We start from the raw sequence: 21,801 nt of genomic DNA, 5'->3' as shown, positions 1-21,801 counted from the left end.
GTCAATGCTAAAGAGCCTTATACCTGCATTCTTTCTCATGGCCATCAGGGGGCGACTCCTCTGGTTGTATAGAAGTCTATGAGAAAATGACTCTACTTCTCTCTTGATTTATTCCCTCAGTAAACATTGTAAACATGAGTTTATGGTCTCAATCTCTAGTTTCAAGTCTTCTTCAATACAGCATGATGTTCATTTAGTAAATGATGCTCCATTTAGAGTCAAACAGACCATAAAGCAGGGTAGGCTTTAGGGCGGGGCTACCTTGTGATTGACAGGTTGCTACCACGTCACTCTTAAGCTTCCAAATATGGTCATTTTCTTTCTCTGATTGCAAAAAAACAAGATTTCATAGTCCAAAATCCAAGATGGCGACCCAAAGATTCAAAAACTGATGCCTTGTGATTGACAGGTTGCTACCGGAGCCATATACAGAGCATTTACGTCACTTCTCCGCAGTCCAAATATGGTCCCTTCCATTCACTGTTTGCAAAATCCAAGATTGTCCACCAACAAATCTATGTGAGACTTAAGATGAAACCAAACTGTGTGGAAAAGACAAAACAACCTGTGGACCAGGAGTAGAGTTCATCAAGAAAAACAGGTTTTAGATATTTGTAGCTCAGATGGGATGAGTGAAACTGATCCTAGAGGTTGGTAAGATTACAGGATTTCTTTCTGATACTAGCTCCATACGCTAACAGGGTTTAGCATTCCCAACGGAGCCACTGGTATGAAAACGCATTAGCTATACTGTATGTTTCCACTAAATGGCATCTGCTTTTAGCATCACCAAATGGGCTTGTTATCCTTTAAGTTACCGAACACTGAATATGCTGATGTGGAGCATGCGGTGGTCCTACTGTGCAGACAGACAAAGACACGAACGCAGCCTTAACATAAGGAGGAGATATCAAAGAGTAAACAGTCCTAACACCCAGAGGCTCAGGACACATCGGCCACACCGGCAGCAGGAAGGAAGACAAAAGAGACCAGATTCAAATGAGGCTCTGAAGAAATCAGGGGAAACATGTTGTGCCCTTCTCTCTATCCCCATCTGCTAAAGAAGAAATACATTGAGTCCTGATAATTACCTTTTCTTATATGGGTCTATTCAAAAGACTAGATTTCACAATTCATTTTCAATCCTGCCAGACATTTCTCCTGCAAAGCAGATAATATCTGTCTCTTTAGCTGCCAAAAGCTCCACTATGTTCACCAGTCTGAGCAGGTAGTGTGCAGTGACTTTTTGCAGCTTTTCCATGAAAAACACACAAAGAAAAGACGATAAGGGCATTAAGACTGAACATAAACAGTAGAGTTTGCTAAACAAAGAGCTGAAACTCACTGCAGAGCTCCGTAAAGCCATGGAGGAGCTGAATATTCATGTGACAATTCTCTGTAGATTCATCACTACGAGTGACCCCTTTCACATTGTAAGTAATCTATATTGTCATTTGATATATCGTTATAAAAGCATTTAACAGCTTGTCTAAGCAACCCTTTGTTTTGATTCACCCTTCAAAAAGATATCACCTGTCAATTAATCTATGATTAGCACGATATTAACCTTACATTTCTGATAGTTTGCAACTCTGCACATTACTTTTTTTCAGCATATTCCAAACAAATGGGTGTTGCTAATGGAAACATAAGTGCATCATATCCTCAGGGATGGGGTTGTTGTTTTCTTGGGAAAGTTGTACAACTTGAAACTAGAGATTGAGACCATAAACTCGTGTTTACAATGTTTACTGAGGGAATAAATCAAGAGAGAAGAGTCATTTTCTCATAGACTTCTATACAACCAGACTTCTTTTTTAAAGGAGTCGTCCTGTGAGTGACATTAGAAAAAATGCAGGTTTAAGGCCCTTCAGCAATGGCTTCACCATACAGATTGAAAATATTTTTTTCTTCTGATCAGGAAGATTGAGGATCTTTTTCTACAAGTGAAGGTCTGGTCCCTCATGTTAGGTATTCAACGAGTTCACAGCTCAACAGCAGGGCCCCTTAACAACAACACCTACTCCACCTACAGCCTTTCCTCACTGCAAACACTGATGACCTCTTCTGAACATAGCTGCCCTTTGGTCCAGAGGTTTGGGACCGATGCCATCGACTCATTTTGGCTTTTCAATGCAATCCGACAGGCAGTACTGATACCAACAAAGAGAAGATTTTGAATTAAGTTGTTAAATAAATGAAATGAGCAGCACATCAGCTCTGGGCGCAGCAGTCCAGAGTGAAGGAAAACAGGGAGATAACAAGCAAAGCTGAAAATGATTGTATTCATAGAAATTCTGTGTCAGCATGGTGTTCTTCAACTGTCACAAATCTGAATGAAGCTGTCAAGAAAACCAGAGTTTTTTTTCCCAAAATGCAAGGCTGTGTAATGTACAGAACACTCAACATCACAGATATTAAGGCAGTCAGATTACATTGTATTTTAAAGTATTAAGATGCAGTGTGGCAGACTTATTCTGAAATGCCTGTGTTACAGTTCAGTGTTTATCTCAGCGTAGCAGATGGGTTGATAGCGGTAACTAAAAAGCTGCTTGAAAATCATAAATGAACCCGAGTCAACTACGTCTGCAACCTCTAGACAGTCAGAGGACTGAATGTGTCTGTTGTCTCCTAAACAAAAAGTCAAATACTCAGATTCTTTCTTTTTTCAAGTCACAGCAGTAAACCAGGCTTTGGGAGCAACAGAGTAATCTTTGCTACGTGTTGTCAAGATGCAAAGCAGCTCTTCTCTATCCGGGATAATCATCCTGGGGACCACCAGCAGGCGACCAAATGGTGCTTTATTTTGGCGGTGGCTGGTAATTCATCAAAACCAAATGGTCTCTTTTATGTTCTAGAAACGCCCCTGGCAATATATCATTTAATATATCAATGTTTTGATGTGAGACTAGATATTGTGCTATATTTTGGATTTTGTAATATTGGTGTTGTCTTTTCCTGGTTTTAAAGGCTGCATTACATTAAAGTGATGTACTTTTATTTCTAACGCCCTTCATTGCCAATGTCAAAGGAAATATCTTGTCATATTAATAAAGCGGTGTTAGGCTTGTCAAGGTTTGGGGAGAACAATCAGTTGCACTATATTGCAAATCAAAATCGAATAACAAATGAGTCAGGTTATTGTTCAGCACAGCAGCTGGTTGTCGGATCAATCACATTGAACGTCTGCTGTTAGCAATTAATCAGAGCAGCACATGACAATGTTGGGAAAGTATCAATGGATTTCTTGATACTTCATTTCCGTTAAACTGATACCAACAAGAGCATACTAACTCAATTTTTTCAGAAAATCTGAAATGATAAGAATTCTGCTCATGGGAATACCGCAGTGTAGTTCCATAAAACTATTCTCCATCTGTATTTGTGTGCATACATGTTAATAAAGCATATTTTACATGTGTTTTCCTACGAGAGCCAGTGTGTCAATGTATGCACGTGACATGCTTACAGTCTTTTCAAAATTAACTTCTGATTTCCCAGGGAAAAAAAAACTTTTTTAGGTTTAGGAAAAGATTGTTGTTCGGGTTAAAAATAACCACGGAAGTGCCGTTACTGAATACGCAAGTTACCTGAAGAATAAATGAACAACGACAGCGTGGCTCCTGGCTAAAAGATCGCTTTTGGTTGGTCTTTATACTTCCTCATTCATGATTAAGTACACAAGGAAAAGATTACCTGGCCTATCTAGGAATTATGGAACATTATTTTTCATAGCGAATGCTAGACGAAAACCAGCCTGGCTTATTTCATATATTTCATATTTATTGAATTACCAAAAGAACATTCTATATCGTGATATATATATTAAGTTATTAAATGACTTATCGCCCCAAACGCCATGCCACATTTCAGCCTCCGAGATGAAAACTATTGCCGCCAAAGAGTGGAGACATTTCTTTAAATGACCAACCGACAGAACCAGATCTAGAGCTGCTGGTCTCGGCTCAAAAAGTAGAGACAAAAAGTCCAATCAGGTGCTGGTATGTGAGGAAGAATCTCACTGCTACACTGCAAGTCAAACACAAGAATGAAATGTGATTATCACCAGCTGGACATGGACCTCGACTATAAATGTATTTGCACAACTTCAGGATCACTTTTGAGCAATTACATCTGAACACGCAACAAATGAAGATTCTGTTATAAAGACAGCGGCTGCATCTACCCATAGAGTGTTAGCACGTTGCCTCTAAACTGCTGGGTTCATTTATCACAGCCTCACAAACACTCTTAAATGAGCCAAGTTTGATTTTTACACGATGTTCTCTCTCTGTGACAGCGTCCTGAGGCTCGGCGCTCAAAATAAATCTGTATAAAAGCATGATTAGGGCTGAAACAAGCATTTAGATATAGTTTATAAAAGGTAATAACTTTGTGACTTAATGCTGAATAATATCATAATTTGTCATAGATTGAAGCATTAAACTGTAATACCAAGTGTGATTTTTTTTTACGACTGCATTCTCTTCTCCATCACATGTAAATTAAATGACATTTGCTTCAGGCTGTGATTTAATTCTGATGTACATTTTCCCCCTCATTAGCTTCCATGTTGGGCTCTGGTGAGAGTGAAATAGTTTCAGTGTTGAAGTATTAAGTTTTAGAATCACTGACCACATGTCAGTTCAGTGTCAAAATTCCCCCAACTTATCCCACCTGTCAGGAATGTCACTTCTTTAACAAAGTCAGTGTTGACAGAGTCCTCCGCCTGCCACTTATCCCGACAATGCCTCAGTGATGCACCATTTAAAGCCTTTATTTGCCCAGGGAGGGTTTGCTGAGCATGTGTTTTTATTTCAACACCGCCCGGCTTTATAGTTACACCCAGTCGAACCACAGCCACCTACATCTCGCAACTTATCAGCTCTGCCGGTGTGAAGCCGGGGAGTTTGGTGCTTTGCTTAAAGCGACATGAACAGCAGCAGATCAGAGAGGTGGCTGGTGCTCGTCTTGGTTTTTCTCAGCCAGAGAAGGCATTCAAAGCAACAGTTATGTAAAAAAAGTTGAATCAGTAGCTTTTGTATTTTTAGAAACTCTTGTAATATTTGTTGAAATTCTCATTACATTCTGAGAGTAATCAATAAATGAAATGCTCTGACAAAAAAAAATGCTATCCGTGGCTGTCGCAGTACTGTAATAGACCTGCTAGCTTGACAGCTGCGAGTGCTAACAATAGCCATGTTCAATGTCTATTTTCTAGGGATGGGTATCATTTACAAAATGATGATATCAGGACACTTAAAGGGAAATACTGATACCAAAAGAGTAACGTTAGGTCATTCAATACTCATGACGTAAATGGACGCTGTGACTGCGTGTTTGAAACTAAACAATAAATTAAAAATGCTAATGGTGATTGGCTGCGAACAAAACCAAACAAATATATTTAATAATAATAATAATAATTTTTGGGGAAACAGTTGGCAACGTTGGGCTGGGTTTTATCGGTTGGATAATGTTTCAAATCTGGCTCATTGTTGCAGGACAACCTATCAAAACTATAAAAGATAAAGCCTCGACATGCTGTATTTTATGTATTTCATACTACTTCCTGTTGTAATAAGGATGCTGCCCTTCATTTCCTTTTTCTTTGTGTTGCGCTATTGTATTTACAACAGCAAGGACGGTATCTGGCGACAGCTACGCAGTAAGAACAATGACTTTCACTATCTAATGATGTGATGATTTACTTGATTTGTCTTTTTTTTTCCTACAAATTTAAATAAAATACTGAAAAATGCTGATTATAATCTTCAAAAGGGACATTCTCAAATAACTTGTTTAGCCAAAACGCAATTAAATTTAATCTACCATCATTAATATTTGATTACAAAAAGCAGCCATTTGTCCAAGCCAGTGGATCCAAAATACAGCCAATAATGACTAATAGCTTTATTAACAGAACATACAAATAACTGGGATAAATCTTTCCATTACAACTGGTACTGACTAAACAAATTGTTTTTTGTGCAGTGAAGCAATGCAACAGATTTCCAGTCAAATCTGACAATGAACAAAATAAATTAAAAAGACTAATTTGATTGTACTTTAACCTTTTCTCAGATATCTGAGTATGTGTGAGTTTCTGTAGATGACATTTCTCTTTGTATCTGTTCACACATTGTGGCTTTCACTCCTCTTGTTGCACACTTCTTCTATTTATTTAAAACAAACTGGCAACACCCAAAAACAAACTTACTTCCTGTGCAACAGATGAAAATAAACCAGGTGTTCAAACGAGGAAAGCTTTCACTAACTGAAATATGAAAAAACTGCGGATTATTACTGGTCCTAATAGTTTAGTCACATATTGACATATTTCATCCATTTCTAAAAACTCTAACTGACTCACTACCAGTCACTTCAGGCTTACACCTGTCACTGATGCAAAATCACTGTTTAGAGAAAGATCCTCAGGTCAGAGTAGAACTCTTCTGAGGCTCTTGACCTGCTGACCTCCATGATAACGACACCAGAGACCCCGAGGGGCCAGAGAGGACTCGGGGGAGGGGAATGTTCCCGTACACCATCACCCTATACAGTGAGATCCACTCTGCCGGGAGGGGTCATTGGAGGTCACTTTAAATGGTCCCAGTGGCAAGAGGGAGAGGACATAGACAAGACCTATTTGATTTCACCATTGATTTCATCTGTTTGTAGTTGTTATGATCAGCTAATTATTAATTTAGTCTATTAAATGTCATAAAACACAAAAAAGGAGGTAATCACAATTTCCTGAAACCCAAATGAGGTCTTCAATTTGCTTCTTTTGTCCCTAATACAATCTATTTAAACACACAACTATATAAAAAAGGAGAGAAACAACAACACATGACAAATAAACACATTTTTTCAGAAGTGGAAAACCAGCAAATGTTTGCTATTCTTTCATAGCCTATTTGACAAATTACTTAAATGATGATTGATCTCCAGCTCATTTTTCTGATTGATACAGTAATCTATTAATCAATTATCCACAACAAACCCCCTCTCTGAATAACTGCTGTACTAATAAACCCTTATCCGTTGTGTAAGAAACGTTTGCCAACCAAACTATTACATTTTAAACTAAACAAATGACAATATTTTCCCATCTCCGTCTCTCAGAGTGAACACATTCAAGTGCACCGAGGACTTGCTGCAACACGGAGGATGCAATGAGCCGTCACGTGGGGGTTTTGTTTGTGAACAGGCTTTAGCAGCTGTGTAGCTCAGTCTTGCTTTTCCAGTTTTTAAACCACAAACTGTGGGCTCTGAGGCCGCAGGCGAAGAGTCACACACACACACACACACACACACACACGCACACACACACGCACACACACGCGCACACACACACACAGACCAAGAGATGACAGTTATTACTCATTTACTGTACAAGCACGAGGCAAGCGAGTAATTAATTCCTCTTTCGGCCCACCAACGTTCATTTACAAAAGGCTTTCTGGGCTCGTTAAACCTGACGAACATGCTAAACAGTTTTGTCACTTGTGCGTCGCAGTCTTACAGATTTTCGGGAGAAGTTTGTGGGAAAAGCAAAGACCTTTCGCTGATCCTTGACCAGGTTCTTTATCAAACAGCTGACAGGCCGCTAAATAAAAGCTGACCTGTGAAATTGTCTGTTTGCTTCTTCCATTAGAGCCTCTCATGCCCAGAATACTGCAGGAGAGCAGGCGAGATTGTGTAATTGTTGTCAAACAGCAGTGGAGGTGGCGTGCTGATAAAACATCTCCTAACAAATCTCAAATTCCATTTTTATGAATCATGTACGCCTCACTTCCTGCCAGTTAGAAGACACTCTCTTTCCACAACACCAATAATTTGTTAAGTTTCCTGTGAATCATTCAACTGAAAGCTGAGTGAGCGACGGGACTCTAGTTATTGGTGTTAAAATAAATACCTTTGAATGCACATTAGTCTTGTATTAATATCCGCACTAAGAAGGCAGAAAAGGCTACGGACACAGAACAAAGAAAACTCAGTTTCAAGCTTTGGAAAAACAAGTTTTTCCCCCTGGAGGCATAAAGAGATGTTGAGGCATAAATGGCCGCAATAATAAGTGATATATTTCCACAATTTGGCCTTTAAAACACAAACTGCCCCGCACTCAGAGCTGGTGCTGGTGAAGAACAAGCTGTGGGCAAATACAAAGAAAACTGGACTATGAGAAGAAGGAGAAATATGACAGAAAAACACTGTTGTAAACACATTTAATGCAATCAGCAGCATCCTATTTGATTTTTGGTTAAAGGCAAGAAAATATCTACCAACTTCTCAAAAAGTAACATGAACAAGCAGCTGGACTTGTTTTTAGCTTCCAAAACAAGCTTCATACATAACAAACCAATACATCAAATGGAGGATCACACTGGAATTATCAATAACCAGTCCAAACTAGTAGAGATAATCAACATGCGTAACTTGTACTGTTGAGATAGACATGTTAGAATTTTAGAAAACCTCCAGTATGGCTGCCAGGGTGAAGGGTACATCACCTGAAAGCCCAAAGAGAAACCCTTCCAGAGCAGCTTTCAGCATCCATAAAAATCAATGTAGACTGTCTGGAAAACCGAGCCCAGTTCCTGTTTATCAGCCCGTCACTGCACTAAACAATGAACCGGCTCCAAAAAAGCACCACAGATCACAGAGAGTGAATCTGACGTTTAAGAAAAACCCTTGTTCTCCCTGAATTAAGAAAAAAAAGCCTCTAGATAAAAAGGAGACCGTAGCCTCTGAAACATTGACTGTTTAATGATGTCTAAGTGTCTGTCAGCTGGTGTTTTAAACGTCAACATTAAAGCCAGTCAGACCGTTTAAATCCTCACAAACCTGTTGACGAGCGGTTTCTCAAGATGTTGACATAAAACAGATATGATCGGTGAGAGCACGATCAAGGCTGTGAATCTCATCTGGAGAGACTGAGGAGTCAGGATGGCCCCATCTGACCCGAAGATATCATTCTGCCCTGATTTAATGTGTATTATTGTCGTTCTGCGCTGATTTAATGTGTATTCTTGTTGTTCTGCCCTGATTTAATGTGTATTCTTATCATTCTGCGCTGATTTAATGTGTATTCTTGTCGTTTTCACTGATTTAATGTGTATTCTTATCATTCTGCGCTGATTTAATGTGTATTCTTGTCGTTTTCACTGATTTAATGTGTACTCTTGTGGTCTCTGGTCTTAAATCCTGCTTCTTATAATTCTATGTGCACCACCTACCAAGTAGAATTTGTCATCCTGCTGCCAAAAAAGCATCGATTTTATAATTTTCTTCAGTGTGGGATTTCTATATCCTGTAGTTTAAATAGTAACTCTGAAAAATGAATCATCACTTTTGGAATCAGAGTTTTCTTGACTTGTGTTCTTGATGCAGCTTCAGGTTGCATCCCTTGGCAAGTGAAGAGTGGTATTGTTCCCTTTTTTCAAGAGAATGAAAACATGTGGAGTCGCACTCTGTAAATTCTGCTTTCTTTTACCTCAGTTAGGAGGTTATGTTTGCAGTTTGTTTTTTAATTTCTTTGGTCTGTTTGTAAGCAGGATTACGGGAAAACTACTTACATGATTTTAATCAAATCTGATGGAAGAGTGCAGCATGGGCCACAGAAGAACCCTTTAAGTTGTGGAGTGGATGTGAATCATTGTGAGGATACAGGCATTACTTTTTTCAATTAGAACTGTCCTTGATCGTCGACAAAGAATTGATCAACATCGACAAATCATACAATTTTGTCGACTAATCGATAAGTTGATTGAATCGACAGATCCGTAAAACTGAGTTTCTCCTCAAAGATTCACACAAAAGGCATCTCTCAAATCTTTCCCAGAGTTGTGCTCATTGTGGAAATAAGTCATTCAGCATTAAAAAAAGAATAAAAAACGAGTCATAGTCCAAAATGTCCCATTAGTCGAATAATTGACTAAAAGGGGAAGCCCTGATGGAAACAGCCGTGACGTAGATCTGCGCCTTATCACATCAGGAAGCAGCCCAGCCGTCTTCACCAAGTATGCGGTTTTAGAAACTTGGAGACGTTGCGACAACTCGCACGTCTAGTAGGCGAACTACTATATCTTACGAGCTAACCGCTAACACAATTCAGCCAGAATAGCACTCCAAGCCTCTTTACTGTGCTATTTATTCCTGTGGCGTTTTGTGCTCGGGATTGTTCATCCTTTCAATAGAGAGTTATTAAAAAAGGTGGGAAAAAGTGCTCTGAACGTGCATGCTTGCTGACTGGCAGTTGATTGGTCATTGTGGACTCACTGTCCCTTCAAACATCAGCGCTAATAAGATAACTTGCTGCAGGTGAACGCTGCAAATGTGCGTCAAACTAAAATGAACTTGATGCGAGAAATGTATTTATTTATTCAGATTAACTTTGTGTGAATACATCTGATCTAAACGATCTCTCAGTTTGGAATAAACTGATAAACTTTGCTGGTTTAAATCAGCGGTGCGTTCAGACCAACGACAGTGCTGCTTGACTGCTGCTCAACTTCTGGTCCGACAAAATGTCACACTGCCGGAGGATACGATGACTGTATCTGTGATAACTTTACATGAGTGATTCAGTTACAGAATCATAAACTGTTCTGCAGCATTTTGACATTTGATAATAAACCCCACATGTTTTTGTCGGAATCTGCAGCCTAAATGGGTTTTCCAGAGACGAATATTTCTGTTTGGTCTCATCAAGCATAGATAACCAAACGTTACTAGAGATCAATAAGTTCTACTAGAATCTAAACAGTATATCAAGCATTTTAGACTGTCCAAAAATCCTTTTGGATTCACAACGTACTGTATATCTACTTTCTACGTTTTCTACATTTCTCAGTTCTCCTTAAAAATGAAATGTTTGAGGAGAAAGTGAGACCGGCGCTGAGGATTTAAACTGCAGCCTGGTTTGTAGGAGACAGAGAGAGATTCTGCACATTTGCTAAGTAGCTGATTTAAAAAAGCTGCCTGGGAAAATTTCCTGCCAAAGGAAAAAAAGACAACTGCATGTTCTGGAGTTTAAAATGAAAAAATCACCATTTTTTCATTATCAAGCAGCCCTAAAGAGGAGATATCCTGCTTGACAGTCCTGGAGGGGAGGCAGTTTTATCTGACTGCCCCGATGGGACCATTAACAATCTTTAAACGGAGCGTGGGCGCATGTCAACTGGTCAAAATAAATGTCCCTTTTTTTGTTCATTTGCACTCCTTTTGCAGTAGAATTCCTGCTGTAGCTTTAAGCTCATTAGATGCCATTCAATTTCAGGTCAGAGGTCAGCTGTCAGGACAAGCCGCGGGTCATTTGGGGGGGTTTCCCCCTGCAAGGTAAGCAGAAACCTGACAGGAAAGTTAAAGCTCGGCCGGTACGTTCCGCCTTATACAACAGATGTATCGTATTGTATCTGTTGAGCGCAGGCCGGGTCACGTTCAGGGCAGCGAGGTCCTGCTCACGGCCGCAAAAGGCCAAGTCTTTTTGGTTTTATATTAGAGGACGGGCATCCTTTAACCTCTGGTTGACGCTCTATAGGAAATCAAGAGTGAGTGAAAGCCCCATCCAGAGTTACGCTGGATCTCTTTCCTCTCTGGTGGTATAACAGCATCAGAGAAAAACACCAGCGTTCCTGACGCCGTTTAGCAGCAGCGTGTTAAAGGATTTGAGGCGATTAAAGCCCACAAAAGCAGAGACAACACTTGCACACCGTGTGCTCTTTCAATATCACGAATGATATAATTAATGAGCAGGTAAAATGTGAGTCGAGAGCTTTAAAATAACAGCCACCCCGTAAGTCAGGTTGTGGCGGTTCAGTTACCAGATCAACATGCACGAAGAAGCCTTTGGGTATCTTTTCTGTCAATATATACAGAGAGCTCAACGCCGACACGGTGGATTCGCACTGAAAAGAGTCTGCTCGGCGTGAAGGTCTGAGGTTTTAAAGTGAATGCAGCATCGGCGTGATGATCTGTGGATCAGAAGATGTCTAGACGTCTGACACTACAATTACGCTACGGTAGGAAGTCAAAGATGTTTTAGACTCATTGAAAGGAACGCTGCAAAACTGTGCAACTAATCGAATCTGCTCTGTTCTACACATCTGTTTTCTTAATTCTAGTGAGGAAATAAAAGCGTTGAAAGAATAGTTCAACCTGAATTTTCAAGAAATTCTATGAAAAAGAGAATAAGGACGTCTGTGCAGCAGAATGAGAACAAATCTCAGAGAAAATTAAACTTTAATGATCACTAACAAAAGCTCCAAACATGTTGTTTGAATAAAGGAAAATACTTTGCTTTGAATGATTATTTATGAATGTTTTTCCCACATAAAGCAGTAAAATCTCCTCTTTAAGTCTCCTCCTTCTGACCCATCAGAAGTTCAACAGCTGAAAACAAATTGTTTCCCACTCGATCACCAGCCTTGTGACAGCTAGTCGGGATGTCACGTAGAGATTCCTCATTCGCTCATCACGTGCTGCACAGAGAAAGTTTCCTACGACGTGAAAACACACATCAGGTGTGACAGTGAAGCCTGTGACCTGATTACATGCAGAAGAGTCATTTGTGCAGATGTGGTTGAAACCATGCAGACAACCACATCCAGACCAGTTCAGACACTTCCACCTCCACCTCCACCAAATGGGTTTTTGCAGAGTCCCCCCTCAAGTTTAAGGAAACCCCATTATGTGCAGCCCTGCTCCTGTGTGAAGGTGAACATGTGATATCTGCACCCACCACCATCACCTCCACCTCCTTTTTTAACATTACATTACAGTCATTTAGCAGACGCTTTTATCCAAAGCGACTTACAGTCAGTAGTATATTACATATCATTCACCCATTCACACACTGATGATCAGTGATCAGACTCTAACTAACATTCATCATCCAGTCCACACCGATGGCCTTCAGGAGCAACTTGGGGTTAAGTGTCTTGCCCAAGGACACATCGACTGCCAAAGCCGGGTATCGAACCACCGACCCTCTGATTGGAGAACTACCTTGCTCTCCACTACGCCACAGCCGCCACTTTTGACCTGAGAATCACCCCCCAAACTGGGTTTTTGCACCCCCCTCAAGTTTAAGGAAACCCCATTATGTGCAGCCCTGCTCCTGTCCTGTGTGAAGGTGAACACCACCACCACCACCACCTCCTCCACCTCCACCTAAAAAACAAACTGCACAGACTTGTTGGCTGCTCTCTGCATGCATGCCTCCACCCACCACCACCACTTCCACCTCCACCTTCTTTTGACCTGAGAATCACCCCCCCAAACTGGGTTTTTGCAGAGTCCCCCCTCAAGTTTAAGGAAACCCCATTATGTGCAGCCCTGCTCCTGTCCTGTGTGAAGGTGAACATGTGATATCTGCACCCACCACCATCACCACCACCTCCTCCACCTCAAAAACAAACTGCAGACTTGTTGGCTGCTCTCTGCATGCATGCCTCCACCCACCACCACAATGTCACACAGGACTCCTCTCTGCAGCAACCCCAGAAGAAGAAGAAGAAGAAGAAGAAGAAGAAGAAGAAGAAGAAGAAGAAAAAAATGCACCAACTTTCTTGTCTTGATTTAATCTAAACCTCATGTAGACACACACACACACACACACACACACACACACACACACACACACACACACACACTGAACTTTGGACTGCAGGAGGAAGAGCCTTAATGGTGGACTATGTTCTTCTTCTTTCAAGAACATTGAATGAGAGAGAAGAAGAAGAATCTGGTGTTTGTCTGTAAGACATGACGAGACAGGCAGGCAGCAGGCACCACCTCCTCCACCTCCTCCTCCACCACCACCACCTCCTCCTCCTCCATGGGGCCGACTAACCGTGTGCATCCCCGGCTATAGTTCCAGCCGCCTATGGTGCACGTTTCTCCGCCTTTAGAAACCCTCCTCCACCCTCCTCCACCCTCCTGCATGCATGCATTCTGCAGGGCCCGGCGCCGTGCATGCACACACACACTCATGCATGCTCACACGCACACACACACACACACACACACACACACACACACACACACACACACATACATAGCATGCCCCTGGTAGCACCGAGCAGGAAAAGAGAGACATGCGAGGAGAGAAATGAGGAGGAGAGGAGGCAGGGACCGGGGGAGGGAGAGCCGCTGCACCGGGGAGGAGAGGACCGGGGTCTGCTGGGGAGACTAACCTGGTCGGGATCAGCACGGTTCGCTGGGTATCTGGGGTCGGATCCGAGTTAAATCCACTATCAGTACAACAAAGAGGCGAAAATGACCGAGCGGCCGCGGAACAGGCCGAAGCAGCAAAAACCCCGGAGCGGTGCTGCGCATGCGCGGAGGAGGAGGAGGAGGAGGAGGAAGAAGAGGAGGAGGAGGAGGGAGAGTCGTTTTTACTATTGATCTGCTGAGTGTGTTATTCATTATTCAGCTTAGAGGACATAGATGGAGATTAGTGTTTTTATTGTTACTTTTTATAAATGAATTAAAAAAAAAATCTATGGAATTCCACAAAACATTAAAAAGATTGTTCACAAGTTACTTTTTATAAAAAAATCTATTTAAAAACTGAGGTAGTCTTATGGAATTCCACAAAACATTAAAGAGATAATATAATAATATAATAACAGCCTAGGTGCTAGGTTAGTCAGATATTTAGAGTTAAAACAGTCAGATAGTTCTTTTTATAAAGAATAAAAAGATTCATTCTCATTAAAGAGATAATATAATAATATAATAACAGATGTGCTAGAGTTAAAACAGTGTTACTTTTAGTTATAAAAGCTTCATTCTACTTTTTTAGAAGAAAAAAAAAAAAAAATCTATTTAAAAATTGAGAGCACAGGTAGTCTTATGGAATTCCACAAAACAACTAAATGAGATTGAATTAGTAAGACTAAAGGAAATAGATGGAGATTAGTGTTTTTATTGTCCACAAGTTACTTTTTATAAATTAATAAAAAAATCTATTTAAAAACTGAGAACACAGGTAGTCTTATGGAATTCCACAAAACATTAAAGAGATAATATAATAACAGCCTATGAGGTGCTAGAGTTAAAACAGTCAGATATTTTAAGCTGTACAAATATTATTTTTTTTCCAATGTCAAGAATAAAAGATTCATTCTCAACTTTAAAAGTTACTTTTTATAAATGAATAAAAAAAAATCTATTTAAAAATTGAGAACACAGGTAGTCTTATGGAATTCCACAAAACAACTAAATGAGATTGAATTAATAAGACTAAAGGAAATAGATGGAGATTAGTGTTTTTATTGTCCACAAGTTACTTTTTATAAATGAATAAAAAAAAAAATCTATTTAAAAACTGAGGTAGTCTTATGGAATTCCACAAAACATTAAAGAGATAATATAATAATATAATAACAGCCTATGAGGTGCTAGAGTTAAAACAGTTATTTATTATTTCTAGTTTCCAATGTCAAGAATAAAAGATTCATTCTCAAGATTAGTGTTTTTATTGTTCACAAGTTACTTTTTATAAATGAATAAAAAAATCTACAAACTAATATGAATGCTTATAACTCTAAACTTTTTATAGTTACTTCTTGTAAATGAATAAAAATCTATTTAAAAACTGAATAAAAAATCTATTTAAAAAGAACACAGGTAGTCTTATGGAATTCCACAAAACATTAAAGAGATAATATAATAATATAATAACAGCCTATGAGGTGCTAGAGTTAAAACAGTCAGATAGTTCAAGAATAAAAGATTCATTCTCAACTTTAAAAGTGCACAGAAAAAAACAAAAAAACTAATATGAATGCTTATAACTCTAAACTTTTTATAGTTACTTTTTATAAATGAATAAAAATCTATTTAAAAACTGAGAACACAGGTAGTCTTATGGAATTCCACAAAACAACTAAATGAGATTGAATTAGTAAGACTAAAGGAAATAGATGGAGATTAGTGTTTTTATTGTCCACAAGTTACTTTTTATAAATGAATTTAAAAATGAGGTATTAAAAAGAGAGTCTGATGTAATCCACAAAAATATAATAACAGCCTATGAGGTGCTAGAGTTAAAACAGTCAGATATTTTAAGCTGTATCAAGATTATTTTTAGTTTCCAATGTCAAGAATAAAAGCTTCATTCTCAACTTTAAAAGTGCGCAGAAAAAAAAAAAACAACTAATATGAATGCTTATAACTCTAAACTAAAAAAAAAAAAAAAAAAAAAAAATCATGTGATACAAGCAAAAGCTCCAGAACAGCTACTAAATGAGATTGAATTAATAAGAGGCAGAACTTTATTCACCCGTATTTATTCATGTGCCACATTTTTATACATAGTAAGATAACCCACCAACTGTGAAGTACAATGAAAATAGAAATAAATATATAGGTTTATAATCAAAACAAGTAGTGGAGAGGTCCATCCATCCATCAATCCATCTTCTTCCATTTATCCAGGGCCGGGTCAGCAGGCTAAGAAGGGTATTCCAGACGTCCCTCTCTCCAGCAACGTTTTCCAGCTCCTTCTGGGAAACCAAGCAAATGATAAAAACCACTGTGCAATACATTCAAAGTGAAAAAGATACCAGTTGTAGAAATTATAAGCAATTAGAAGAAAGAAAATAAACATATACACTGGTGCATCTGTGTTACAGAAATGCTGGTGGCGCCTTGGGATTCATCACCTGGGAACAATGAACGACAACAAACGTCATTTCTACAAACTTTTAAAAAACATTGATAAGATGCTGTGAAGAAATCATTGAACTGCCCCTGCTCTATGTTAAACGTGGATTTAAAGGCTTACAGGCATGCAGGTCCAGGTGAAAGGGCAGAGTCGAGGTAAGGGTCAGGTTCTGGAAAGGTTCTGCGCTCACGGCTCTGATGGTCTGGCAGAGGATGAGTGGACCTGAGCCGTTATATTTGAACTGAGAGGTTGATGAGGGAATGAGATGCAGGTGAGGCGATGAAGGTAACTGCAGAGGAGGTGAGGGAAGTGGGAACAGCTGTGTGGAAACATGACATTAGGGAACGTGAGAGACAGACTGTGACAAAATGAACTTAAAAGGAAGGTATTGGTTTGCATTGAATTGTCAGATATTGCTGTTATATTGTCCCCCAATATTCTTTAAACTCATTGTTAAGGGAAACAGATGCATCTTCACAGTTATTCATACATTTGACCCTTTTTTTAATTTGCTGTCGTCAATTACCTCATTTATATAATTATGGAAAATAATAGAGAAGATAGAGCTTCATTTATCCCGAGGGGAATTGTTGTGCAGCAGTAGGAAAGAGTGCAATTATAAATGATCAAGAAAGGTGCAAATATATGTATGAGAAATTAATTTGCACCTTAACATAAGTGTTGCCATCATGCAACTCTATATCATAATAAAACTTTTCTGTTGTTGATGTAAAAATAATGGTTTAGAAATGCCAGGAAATTTTATTTAAAGAGCACCATTCAGACACTAGACAATTAAATGTGCTTTACAGGGGCAAATCAATATATTAAATATATATCATGACGTTAAGAAAACATTAAAACGGCATTAAAAAAACAATAAAAACAAAAAGCAACGAGTAAAAAATAATAATAAGTTATGTATAATTAATAAAAGCTGCAGTAAACTATTGTTTTTAAAGCCCTGATTTAAATAAGATGACGGTTCCAGCAGACTTCAGGTATCCAGGAAGCTCGTTCCTCAGGTGGGGGTCAAAAAAACAAAAATCTGCTTCACCTCGGCCGGTTTTGATCCTGAAAAAACTCAATAAACCTGTTCAAGATTCTCAGTTACGCTCTAGTAAATCAGAGATGCATTTAGGGTCGAGACCATTAAGTGCTTTATGGACATGTAATAAGATCCTTTGACAAACAGGAAACCAACGCAGTGATTCAAAGACAGATGTAATGAGCTCCACTTTCTTGGTGTTCGTGAGGACAGAATTGTCATTAGAATAAAACTTATTACGTTAATGCACCAGCCTTGAGATGATTAAGTTAAGGTATGAGGCTGAAAATGGTCTGTCAAGATTAGGGCTTGTTGGTGTGAAGTAAAGATCCTGTGTGGTTAAAGTTTTGAAAGAGCGTGGGTGGGATACATGCAGTCGAACTGTTGTCATGACTGGAAATAACGATGTCGAAACAAAAAGTAGCCACGATTGCAAGAATCTCTGTTTTAAGCACGACCACAGGCCAACATCTGCTGACCCTTAAGAGGTTTTAAATCTCTGACAGATGATTCGGCCTTCACGCTGCAGCCATGTTTTTTTTTTGTTGTTGTTCTTCAACTGTAGATGTAGCTCTTCACCACAATGCAGAATCTCTTCTTATTCTTTGTGCAGGATGTACAGTAACTCGATTTAAACCTTCCGGGGGCTGTGGTTACATTAATTCAATCAGGTCTGAGTCATTTCCAAGAGCCAATGAGCTTTTGAATGAAGAGGCCACAGTTTGAGTTATCTTTAATTAAGTGTGATTTTAAAGGCCTGATTACAGGGACGTCAAACTAGGGCTATAAAATGTACTTTTTTAAGCTCTGAATCAGCCAATAAAGGACCTCCAAAGGGGACGTATCATGGCTGCAACTCACGACAGCTTCATTAAAAACTTCCTCTCAGTGAATTGACATGCTTTAACATTTAAGATATTTACCTCCAGAATTATTTTGGGTTTGGGATTCTGTTTGTAAAAAGCTTAAAGACATTAAAGAAGGATATATAAACTTTTTCATTTTATTGCTCCAAATTCAACCTTATAAAGTAAGCATTTCTTTACACATTTTGCTGTTAAGTTACAGCACTTTCAGAATGTATTCAGGCCCCGTACTTTTTTCACACTTTGTTATGTTGCAGCCGTCTAAGCACAGATGGAAAGAGACAAAACTTAATGTTGGTGTTCTTCACATGAAAGAGCTTTTGACTTTGCACAATCAGAACATAAAGGATTTAACAAAAGCTTCTCAGAATTAATCCAGTTGCTGTTTACATCCATGTCTGTCCAAAATTGAATTATTCATCATTTTTTTCTACAGACATTTGTGTGAAATATTCATAATAAGCAAATTAATACTTGAGCTATGGCGCAAAACAGTTTTTGTGAGATCACGGAGAAAATCTGATCAGTTCATCCTTTAGTCAAAGTGGACATTTATGCCAATTTTGAAGAAACTCCCTCCAGATGTTCCCGAGATTTATTGCGTTTACAAAAATTGACCGCAAATTGAAAGCATAATGCCTCAGGAAAACAATCTTGATCCATCTGTTCTGAAAATGTTTAGACCTACCTAAAAATATAACTTTTCATTTCTAAAGTACTGGAAAAAAAACTTGTTGCTTAGCAGCTCACTCAAGTTGTTGGAATGAATCAATTTTTTTTTTATAAATTTCACTCAGGCTTTTGCCAAAAACAAATGACTGAAACTGATTTTTTAAGAGTCACACATGAGGTATTCAAGTACACGTATTCAGACCCTTGACGCTTGAAGTTTAGCTCAGGTGCTCCCATTTCTCCCGATCATCTTTGATTGGAGTCCACCTGTGGTAATTTCAGTTGATTGGACATGATTTGGAGAGGCACTCACACCTGTCTATATAAGGTCTCCCAGCTGACATTGCGCTTTTAGAAACAGGATTGTGTCGAGGCACGGATCTGTGGATGGCTGCAAAAATAAATGTCTTCTTCATTGGAAGTTCACAAGACACAGAGGCCTCCATACTTCATATATGGAAGACGTTTAGGAACCACCAGCTTTTTCTTGAGTTTAAATACACATTAAATCCTGCTTGCAGTTTGCCTAAAGCATCAAACAGACTCTCGGGCTGTGAGGAACAATGTTCTCTGGTCTGATGAAACCAGGGTTGAAATGTTTGGGTTCAATATGAAGCGTCATGTGGGAGTGATTTTCAGCGGCAGGGACTGAGGGACTAGTCACGGTTGAGAGGAAGGTGAATGGAGCAAAGTACACATATGTCCTGAATAAAAACCTGGTCCAGGTCATCAGGACCTCAAACTCACCTTCCAACCAACACAGTGCAGGATTGGCTTGGATACAGCTCTGCTAATGGCCCTCGAGTGGCTCAGCCAAGCCAGATTTGAACCCAATCGAACATCTTTTGCTTTGTCATTTTGAGGTATGGCATGTTAATTGTTGAGAGGGAAAATGAAACTACAAAACTAATAAAATGTCAACTTTCTGAATCCTCTATATTAACCCTTTTGGCCAATGACAACCTGGGGATGCCCTGTAAACTGAGTATGAAATACACGATAAGCAACATGTTTTAACTCTAAATGCTTTTCCAAAATGGAAAGTTTTACTAAAAAAAATGTATTATTATTATTACTACCACTATTAATATTAATGTTATTTTGACAGGCCATGTGCATTTTTTTTTAATCAACATATTCTCATGTCTATGGTTTTAATACACAGAAGACAAAAGAAAAGATATGAGACCAGTTTAATAAGAAAACCTTAACATGACTCATGATTCAATTGTGGCGAGTTCACTTAGTATCATTTTCTTTCAACTTAGTTTCACTTTCTTTTACAGTGAACTTGTAAAACTAAACAATAAAGTGACCTTAAAGGGTTAAGGAGAGGGAGGCGTGTGTATGTTATGTTCAGGGCACTCAGAGAAGTTGAAGAGGTGAAGATAACTCACTCCTCTCCTTTTACCAGCTACAAGAAAAAAAAAATCCCCAGTGGGAGGACCACACTTTTTTTAATAATGCAAAACATGGGTTCACAACTGTCACTAGCAGTGATTTATGAACCCTGAGTCATGTTTGATATTAAAACATAAATAACAACCCAAAAAAAAAAATCACAATTCTACCACTCTACATTTCAGTTAATCTACGCATTCCAAAAATTGTAATTTCAGTTTATTTGTTGCAAAAAATCCAAGATGGCGAAAAGCTCTACTGAGGGTTCAGGGTGGGCCAGACAGATTTCTGCATGTAAATTTGATTTAGGATGAAATTTGAGAGTGATATATGTTAGTGTTTAACCACAGAAAGCATATTGGTCATGTAGAAAGACTTGTGAAGCTGCAGGCAGAACATGAAACACCGGATGTTTCATTTAAAATAAATAAAGATAAAACTCTCAAGGTTGAGAAACACCATTTATACCACCCCCCATTCGGGTTGGACATGGAAGCGAGTATTAAATAAACTGTCAAATATCAAAAGCTGGTATTGAATGTCACATTCTTAGTCTTTTTGATCAGAAATCTCCTGAATTTAATAATACTTTTGCACTTTTTAGACTGTATCTTAGCAAATTTGCCTAACTGGAAAGAACTTTCTGTGGTACACGTGTGCACGATAACTAGTGAACCTTTCGGCAAGTGCAGACAACATTTAACTGCATATGTGTTGTACCCAAAATGATATAAAGCATGACATCCCTTCTTTTAACTCTCCATTGTGCAAAAAGTGACCCATATTTTTCAAGCTAGCCAATCAGAGCAGACTTTTTAGGGAGGGTGACTTAAAGAGACAGGTGTTGAAACAGAGCATTTCAGATGGTGGGTTGATATGGGTAAATTCAAATGGACAACATTAAAAAAACTAAATGCTTTTTGAACATTAAAGCATGGAAACATGTTCTAGCAGAACCCCCAAATACAAGTACAATTACTGTTACTGTAAGTAAATGTAAAGTAAAATCCAATCAATTAAAAATATATATTTCAAGTGCCAAAAGTAAAAATTATCATCATGCAGAAAGGCTATTTTCCGAATAATATATTTTATTAATATTATGACTAGATTATAAATAGTTGTGAATTAATATATGT

The 21,801-nt window shown here is 38.7% G+C and overlaps 1 protein-coding gene and 1 long non-coding RNA gene across 2 annotated transcripts in view; both read right to left on the bottom strand.

Moving 5' to 3' along the window:
* LOC129089781 (polycomb group RING finger protein 3) overlaps window positions 1-14,308 on the bottom strand; it is a 57,825-nt gene extending 43,517 nt beyond the window's left edge. Inside the window, exon 1 of the mRNA XM_054597147.1 lies at window positions 14,199-14,308. The gene's annotated coding sequence lies outside the window, so the exon portion shown is untranslated. The remainder of the gene's footprint in view (window positions 1-14,198) is intronic.
* A 1,916-nt stretch (window positions 14,309-16,224) lies between these two features.
* Window positions 16,225-16,879, bottom strand: LOC129090580 (uncharacterized). The gene is made up of 3 exons (XR_008531194.1): window positions 16,796-16,879; window positions 16,623-16,673; window positions 16,225-16,514 (listed from the first exon to the last, which is right to left on the bottom strand). It is a non-coding gene; the product is annotated as an uncharacterized LOC129090580 (long non-coding RNA).
* Between the last annotated feature and the right edge of the window lie 4,922 nt (window positions 16,880-21,801).

Source organism: Anoplopoma fimbria, chromosome 4 (assembly GCF_027596085.1).
Source record: "Anoplopoma fimbria isolate UVic2021 breed Golden Eagle Sablefish chromosome 4, Afim_UVic_2022, whole genome shotgun sequence".
Classification (NCBI taxonomy): Eukaryota; Metazoa; Chordata; class Actinopteri; order Perciformes; family Anoplopomatidae; genus Anoplopoma; species Anoplopoma fimbria.
Note: the sequence above shows the minus strand (reverse complement) of the source record. Positions and strands in the feature narration are given on the sequence as shown.